Below are 8011 nucleotides of genomic sequence, written 5' to 3'. Positions count from 1 at the left end.
CTAATACTGAGGCAGATAGATGAAGCTGCAACCCATAATGAGGTCCTTGTTATGGGGGACTTTAACTACCTGATATTAACTGGGAAACAGAGACCTACGAAACCCATAAAGGCATCAGGTTTCTGCTAATAACCAAGAAAAATTATCTTTCGCAATTTTCACAATTTTCGCAGAATCCAACCAGAGGAGTTGCACTTTTAGACCTAATACTATCTAATAGACATGACAGAATATCAAATCTGCAGGTCATCGGGCATCTAAGGAATAGTGACCACAATATTGTACAGTTTCACTGGTCTTTCGCTAGGGGGACTTGTCAGGGAGTCACAAAAACACTGAACTTTAGGAAGGCAAAATTTGACCAGCTTAGAGATGCCCTTAATCTTGTTCACTGGGACAATGTCCTCAGAAATAAGAATACAGATAATAAATGGGAAATGTTTAACCCCTTCATGACCCAGCCTATTTTGACCTTAAAGACCTTGCCGTTTTTTGCAATTCTGACCAGTGTCCCTTTATGAGGTAATAACTCAGGAACGCTTCAACGGATCCTAGCGGTTCTGAGATTGTTTTTTCGTGACATATTGGGCTTCATGTTAGTGGTAAATTTAGGTCAATAAATTTTGCATTTATTTGTGATAAAAACGGAAATTTGGCAAAAATTTTGAAAATTTCGCAATTTTCACATTTTGAATTTTTATTCTGTTAAACTAGAGAGATTTGTGACACAAAATAGTTAATAAATAACATTTCCCACATGTATACTTTACATCAGCACAATTTTGGAAACAAAATTTTTTTTTGCTAGGAAGTTATAAGGGTTAAAATTTGACCAGCGATTTCTCATTTTTACAATGAAATTTACAAAACCATTTTTTTTAGGGACCACCTCACATTTGAAGTCAGTTTGAGGGGTCTATATGGCTGAAAATACCCAAAAGTGACACCATTCTAAAAAATGCACCCCTCAAGGTACTCAAAACCACATTCAAGAAGTTTATTAACCCTTCAGGTACTTCACAGCAGCAGAAGCAACATGGAAGGAAAAAATGAACATTTAACTTTTTAGTCACAAAAATTATCTTTTAGCAACAATTTTTTTATTTTCCCAATGGTAAAAGGAGAAACTGAATGACGAAAGTTGTTGTCCAATTTGTCCTGAGTACGCTGATACCTCATATGTGGGGGTAAACCACTGTTTGGGTGCACGGCAGGGCTTGGAAGGGAAGGAGCGCCATTTGACTTTTTGAATGAAAAATTGGCTCCACTCTTTAGCGGACACCATGTCACATTTGGAGAGCCCCCGTGTGCCTAAAAATTGGAGCTCCCCCACAAGTGACCCCATTTTGGAAACTAGACGCCCCAGGGAACTTATCTAGATGCATAGTGAGCACTTTCAACCCCCAGGTGCTTCACAAATTGATCCGTAAAAATGAAAAAGTACTTTTTTTTTCACAAAAAAATTCTTTTCGCCTCATTTTTTTCATTTTCACATGGGCAATAGGATAAAATGGATCCTAAAATTTGTTGGGCAATTTCTCCCGAGTACGCCGATACCTCATATGTGGGGGTAAACCACTGTTTGGGCACATGGTAAGGCTCGGAAGGGAAGGAGCGCCATTTGACTTTTTGAATGAAAAATTATCTCCATCGTTAGCGGACACCATGTCGCGTTTGGAGAGCCCCTGTGTGCCTAAACATTGGATCTCCCCCACAAGTGACCCCATTTTGGAAACTAGACCCCCAAGGAACTTATCTAGATGCCTAGTGAGGACTTTAAACCCTCAGGTGCTTCACAAATTGATCTGTAAAAATGAAAAAGTACTTTTTTTTTCACAAAAAAATTCTTTTCGCCTCAATTTTTTCATTTTCACATGGGCAATAGGATAAAATGGATCCTAAAATTTGTTGGGCAATTTCTCCCGAGTACGCCGATACCTCATATGTGGGGGTAAACCACTGTTTGGGCACACGGCAGGGCTCGGAAGGGAAGGCGCGCCATTTGACTTTTTGAATGGAAAATTAGCTCCAATTGTTAGCGGACACCATGTCGCGTTTGGAGAGCCCCTGTGTGCCTAAACATTGGAGCTCCCCCACAAGTGACCCTATTTTGGAAACTAGACCCCCCAAGGAACTTATCTAGATGCATATTGAGCACTTTAAACCCCCAGGTGCTTCACAGAAGTTTATAACGCAGAGCCATGAAAATAAAAAATAATTTTTCTTTCCTCAAAAATGATTTTTTAGCCTGGAATTTCCTATTTTTCCAAGGGTAATAGGAGAAATTGGACCCCAAACGTTGTTGTCCAGTTTGTCCTGAGTACGCTGATACCCCATATGTGGGGGTAAACCACTGTTTGGGCGCACGGCAGGGCTCAGAAGGGAAGGCACGCCATTTGGCTTTTTAAATGGAAAATTAGCTCCAATCATTAGCGGACACCATGTCACGTTTGGAGAGCCCCTGTGTGCCTAAACATTGGAGATCCCCCACAAATGACCCAATTTTGGAAACTAGACCCCCAAAGGAACTAATCTAGATGTGTGGTGAGGACTTTGAACCCCCAAGTGCTTCACAGAAGTTTATAATGCAGAGCCATGAAAATAAAATAAAAAATTATTTTCTCAAAAATGATCTTTTAGCCTGCAATTTTTTATTTTCCCAAGGGTAACAGGAGAAATTGGACCCCAAAAGTTGTTGTCCAGTTTCTCCTGAGTACGCTGATACCCCATATGTGGGGGTAAACCACTGTTTGGGCACATGCCGGGGCTCGGAAGTGAAGTAGTGACGCTTTGAAATGCAGACTTTGATGGAATGCTCTGCGGGCGTTACGTTGCGTTTGCAGAGCCCCTGATGTGGCTAAACAGTAGAAACCCCCCACAAGTGACCCCATTTTGGAAACTAAACCCCGAAAGGAACTTATCTAGATGTGTGGTGAGCACTTTGAACCCCCAAGTGCTTCACAGAAGTTTATAATGCAGAGCCGTGAAAATAATAAATACGTTTTCTTTCCTCAAAAATAATTATTTAGCCCAGAATTTTTTATTTTCCCAATGGTTACAGGAGAAATTGGACCCCAGAAGTTGTTGTCCAGTTTCTCCTGAGTATGCTGATACCCCATGTGTGGGGGTAAACCACTGTTTGGGCACACGTCGGGGCTCAGAAGGGAAGTAGTGACGTTTTGAAATGCAGACTTTGATGGAATGGTCTGCGGGCGTCACGTTGCGTTTGCAGAGCCCCTGGTGTGCCTAAACAGTAGAAACCCCCCATAAGTGACCCCATTTTAGAAACTAGACCCCCCAAGGAACTTATCTAGATATGTGGTGAGCACTTTGAACCCCCAAGTGCTTTACAGACGTTTACAACGCAGAGCCGTGAAAACAAAAAAATCATTTTTCTTTCCTCAAAAATGATGTTTTAGCAAGCATTTTTTTTATTTTCACAAGGGTAACAGGAGAAATTGGACCCCAGTAATTGTTGCGCAGTTTGTCCTGAGTACACTGATACCCCATATGTGGGGGTAAACCACTGTTTGGGCACACGTCGGGGCTCGGAAGTGAGGGAGCACCATTTGACTTTTTGAATACAAGATTGGCTGGAATCAATGGTGGTGCCATGTTGCGTTTGGAGACCCCTGATGTGCCTAAAGAGTGGAAACCCCTCAATTCTACCTCCAACACTAACCCCAACACACCCCTAATCCTAATCCCAAATGTAGCCATAACCCTTATCACAACCCTAACCGCAACACACCCGTAACCACAACCCTAACCTCAACACACCCCTAACCACAACCCTAACCCCAACACACCCCTAACCCTAACCACAACCCTAATTCCAACCCTAACCCTATGTGCCCACGTTGCGGATTCGTGTGAGATTTTTCAGCATCATTTTTGAAAAATCCGCGGGTAAAAGGCACTGCGTTTTACCTGCGGATTTACCGCGGATTTCCAGTGTTTTTTGTGCGGATTTCACCTGCGGATTCCTATTGAGGAACAGGTGTAAAACGCTGCGGAATCCGCACAAAGAATTGACATGCTGCGGAAAATACAACGCAGCGTTTCCGCGCGGTATTTTCCGCACCATGGGCACAGCGGATTTAGTTTTCCATATGTTTACATGGTACTGTAAACCTGATGGAACTCTGCTGCGAATCCGCAGTGGCCAATCCGCTGCGGATCCGCAGCCAAATCCGCACCGTGTGCACATAGCCTAATTCTAAAGGTATGTGCACACGCTGCGGAAAACGCTGCGGATCCGCAGCAGTTTCCCATGAGTTTACAGTGCAATGTAAACCTATGGGAAACAAAAATCGCTGTACACATGCTGAAGAAAAACTGCACGGAAACGCAGCGGTTTACATTCTGCAGCATGTCACTTGTTTCTGCGGATTCCGCAGCGGTTTTACAACTGCTCCAATAGAAAATCGCAGTTGTAAAACCGCAGTGAAATGTGCAGAAAAACCGCGGTAAATCCGCCATAAATCCGCAGCGGTTTAGCACTGCGGATTTATCAAATTCGCAAAGGAAAAATCCGCAGAGGAACAGAATACGTGTGCACATACCGAAACCCTAACCCTAGCCCTAACCGTAGCCCTAACCCTAACCCTAACCCTAGCCCTAACCCTAGCCCTAACCCTAGCCCTAACCCTAACCCTAACCCTAGCCCTAGCCCTAACCCTAACCCTATTCTAACCTTAGTGGAAAAAAAAAATTCTTTATTTTTTTATTGTCCCTACCTATGGGGGTGACAAAGGTGGGGGGGGTCATTTATTATTTTTTTATTTTGATCACTGTGATAGATTATATCTCAGTGATCAAAATGCACTTTGGAACGAATCTGCCGTCCGGCAGATTCGGCGGGCGCACTGCGCATGCGCCCGCCATTTTGGAAGATGGTGGCGCCCAGGGAGAAGACGGACGGACCCCGGCAGGATCGGTAAGTATGATGGGGTGGGGGGGAGCACGGGGGGGATCGGAGCATGGGGGGATCGGAGCGCAGGGGGGGTGGAACGGAGCACGGGGGGTGGAACGGAGCACAGGTGGGGGTGGATCGGAGCACGGGGGGTGGATGATGCACGGGGGTGGATCGGAGCACGGGGGGGTGATTGGAGCACAGGGGGAGCGGACAAGAGTACAGGGGGAGCGGAGCACAGGACGGAGGGGAGCCGGAGCAGTGTACCGGACAGATCGGTGGCTTGGAGGGGGCGATCGGTGGGGTGGGGTGGGGGCACATTAGTGTTTCCAGCCATGGCCGATGATATTGCAGAATCGGCCATGGCTGGATTGTAATATTTCACCAGTTTTAATAGGTGAAATATTACAAATCGCTCTGATTGGCAGTTTCACTTTCAACAGCCAATCAGAGCGATCGTAGCCACGGGGGGGGTGAAGCCACCCCCCTTGGGCTAAACTACCACTCCCCCTGTCCCTGCAGATCGGGTGAAATGGGAGTTAACCCTTTCACCCGATCTGCAGGGACGCGATCTTTCCATGACGCCACATAGGCGTCATGGGTCGGATTGGCACCGACTTTCATGACGCCTATGTGGCGTCAAAGGTCGGGAAGGGGTTAAGAACATCCTAAATAGGCACTGTAAGCGGTTTATACCTTGTGCAAATAAAAGTAAAAGAAATAGGAAAAACCCAATGTGGCTAAACAAAGAAGTAAGACAGGCAATTAACAGTAAAAAGAAAGCATTTAACCCCTTTCTGCCATTGGACGTAATATTCCGTCCATGTGGGGTGGGCCTTAATTCCCAAGGACAGAATATTACGTCCAGCGCGATCGGCCGCGCTCACGGGGGGAGCGCCGCCGATCGCGGCCGGGTGTCAGCTGCTTATCGCAGCTGACATCCGGCGCTATGTGCCAGGAGCGGTCACGGACCGCCCCCCGGCACATTAACCCCCGGCACACCGCGATCAAAGATGATCGCGATGTGCCGGCGGTGCAGGGAAGCATCGCGCAGGGAGGGGGCTCCCTGCGTGCTTCCCTGAGACCCCCGCAGCAACGCGATGTGATCGCATTGCTGCGAGGGTCTTACCTCCCTCCCTGCAGTAAGTCCCGGATCCAAAATGGCCGCGGATCCGGGTCCTGCAGGGAGGGAGGTGGCTTACCAAGTGCCTGCACAGAGCAGGCACTTGGTAACGCTGCACTGCTCCCAGACAGATCGGTGATCTGTCAGAGTGCTGTGCAAACTGGCAGATCACCGATCTGCATTGTCCCCCCTGGGACAAAGTAAAAAAGTTAAAAAAAAAATTTCCAAGTGTGTAAAAAAAAAAAAAAAAAAAAAAATCCTAAATAATGAAAAAAAAAAGAATATATTATTCCCATAAATACATTTCTTTATCTAAATAAAAAAACCAAAACAATAAAGGTACACATATTTAGTATCGCCGCGTCCGTAACGACCCGACCTATAAAACTGGCCCACTAGTTAACCCCTTCAGTAAACACCGTAAGAAAAAAAAAACGAGGCAAAAAACAACGCTTTATTATCATACCGCCAAACAAAAAGTGGAATAACACGCGATCAAAAAGACGGATATAAATAACCATGGTACCGCTGAAAGCGTCATCTTGTCCCGCAAAAAATGAGCTGCCATACAGCAACATCAGCAAAAAAAAAAAAGTTATAGTCCTCAGAATAAAGCGATGCAAAAATAATTATTTTTTTCTATAAAATAGTTTTTATCGTATAAAAGCGCCAAAACATAAAAAAAATGATATAAATGAGGTGTCACTGTAATCGTACTGAACCGAAGTTTAAAACTGCTTTATCAATTTTACCAAACGCGGAACGGTATAAACGCCTACCCCAAAAGAAATTCATGAATAGCTGGTTTTTGGTCATTCTGCCTCACAAAAATCGGAATAAAAAGCGATCAAAAAATCTCACGTGCCCAAAAATGTGACCATTAAAAACGTCAACTCGTCCCGCAAAAAACAAGACCTCACATGACTCTGTGGACTCAAATATGGAAAAATTATAGCTCTCAAAATGTGGTAACGCAAAAAATATTTTTTGCAATAAAAAGCGTCTTTCAGTGTGTGACGGCTGCCAATCATAAAAATCCGCTAAAAAACCCGCTATAAAAGTAAATGAAAAAAATGTATTTATTTCCATTTTCCCATTAGGGTTAGGGCTAGGATTAGGGCTAGGGTTAGGGCTAGGGTTAGGGCTAGGGTTAGGGATAGGGCTACAGTTAGGGTTGGGGCTAAAATTAGGGTTAGGGTTTGGATTGCATTTGCGATTGGGATTAGGATTAGGGGTGTGTCTGGGTTAGAGGTGTGGTTAGGGTTACCGTTGGGATTAGGGTTAGGGGTGTGTTTGGATTAGGGTTTCAGTTATAATTGGGGGGTTTCCACTGTTTAGGCACATCAGGGGGATCTCCAAACGCGACATGGCGACCGATCTCAATTCCATCCAATTCTGCATTGAAAAAGTAAAACAGTGTTCCTTCCCTTCCGAGCTCTCCCGTGTGCCCAAACAGGAGTTTACCCCAACATATGGGGTATCAGCGTACTCAGGACAAATTGGACAACAACTTTTGGGGTCCAATTTCTCCTGTTACCCTTGGGAAAATACAAAACTGGGGGCTAAAAAATAATTTTTGTGGGAAAAAAAGAGATTTTTTATTTTCACGGCTCTGCGTTATAAACTGTAGTGAAATACTTGGGGGCTCAAAGTTCTCACAACACATCTAGATAAGTTCCTTGGGGGGTCTAGTTTCCAATATGGGGTCACTTGTGGGGGTTTCTACTGTTTAGGTAAGTTATAGTCCTCAGAATAAAGCGATGCAAAAATAATTATTTTTTTCTGTAAAATAGTTTTTATCGTATAAAAGCACCAAAACATAAAAAAAATGATATAAATAAGGTGTCACTGTAATCGTACTGAACCGAAGATTAAAACTGCTTTATCAATTTTACCAAACGCGGAACGGTATAAACGCCTACCCTAAAAGAAATTCATGAATAGCTGGTTTTTGGTCATTCTGCCTCACAAAA

Source organism: Ranitomeya imitator, chromosome 1, assembly GCF_032444005.1.
Source record: "Ranitomeya imitator isolate aRanImi1 chromosome 1, aRanImi1.pri, whole genome shotgun sequence".
NCBI lineage: Eukaryota > Metazoa > Chordata > Amphibia > Anura > Dendrobatidae > Ranitomeya > Ranitomeya imitator.
The sequence above is the reverse complement of the archived record's forward strand: the minus strand, read 5'-3'. Positions refer to the sequence as shown.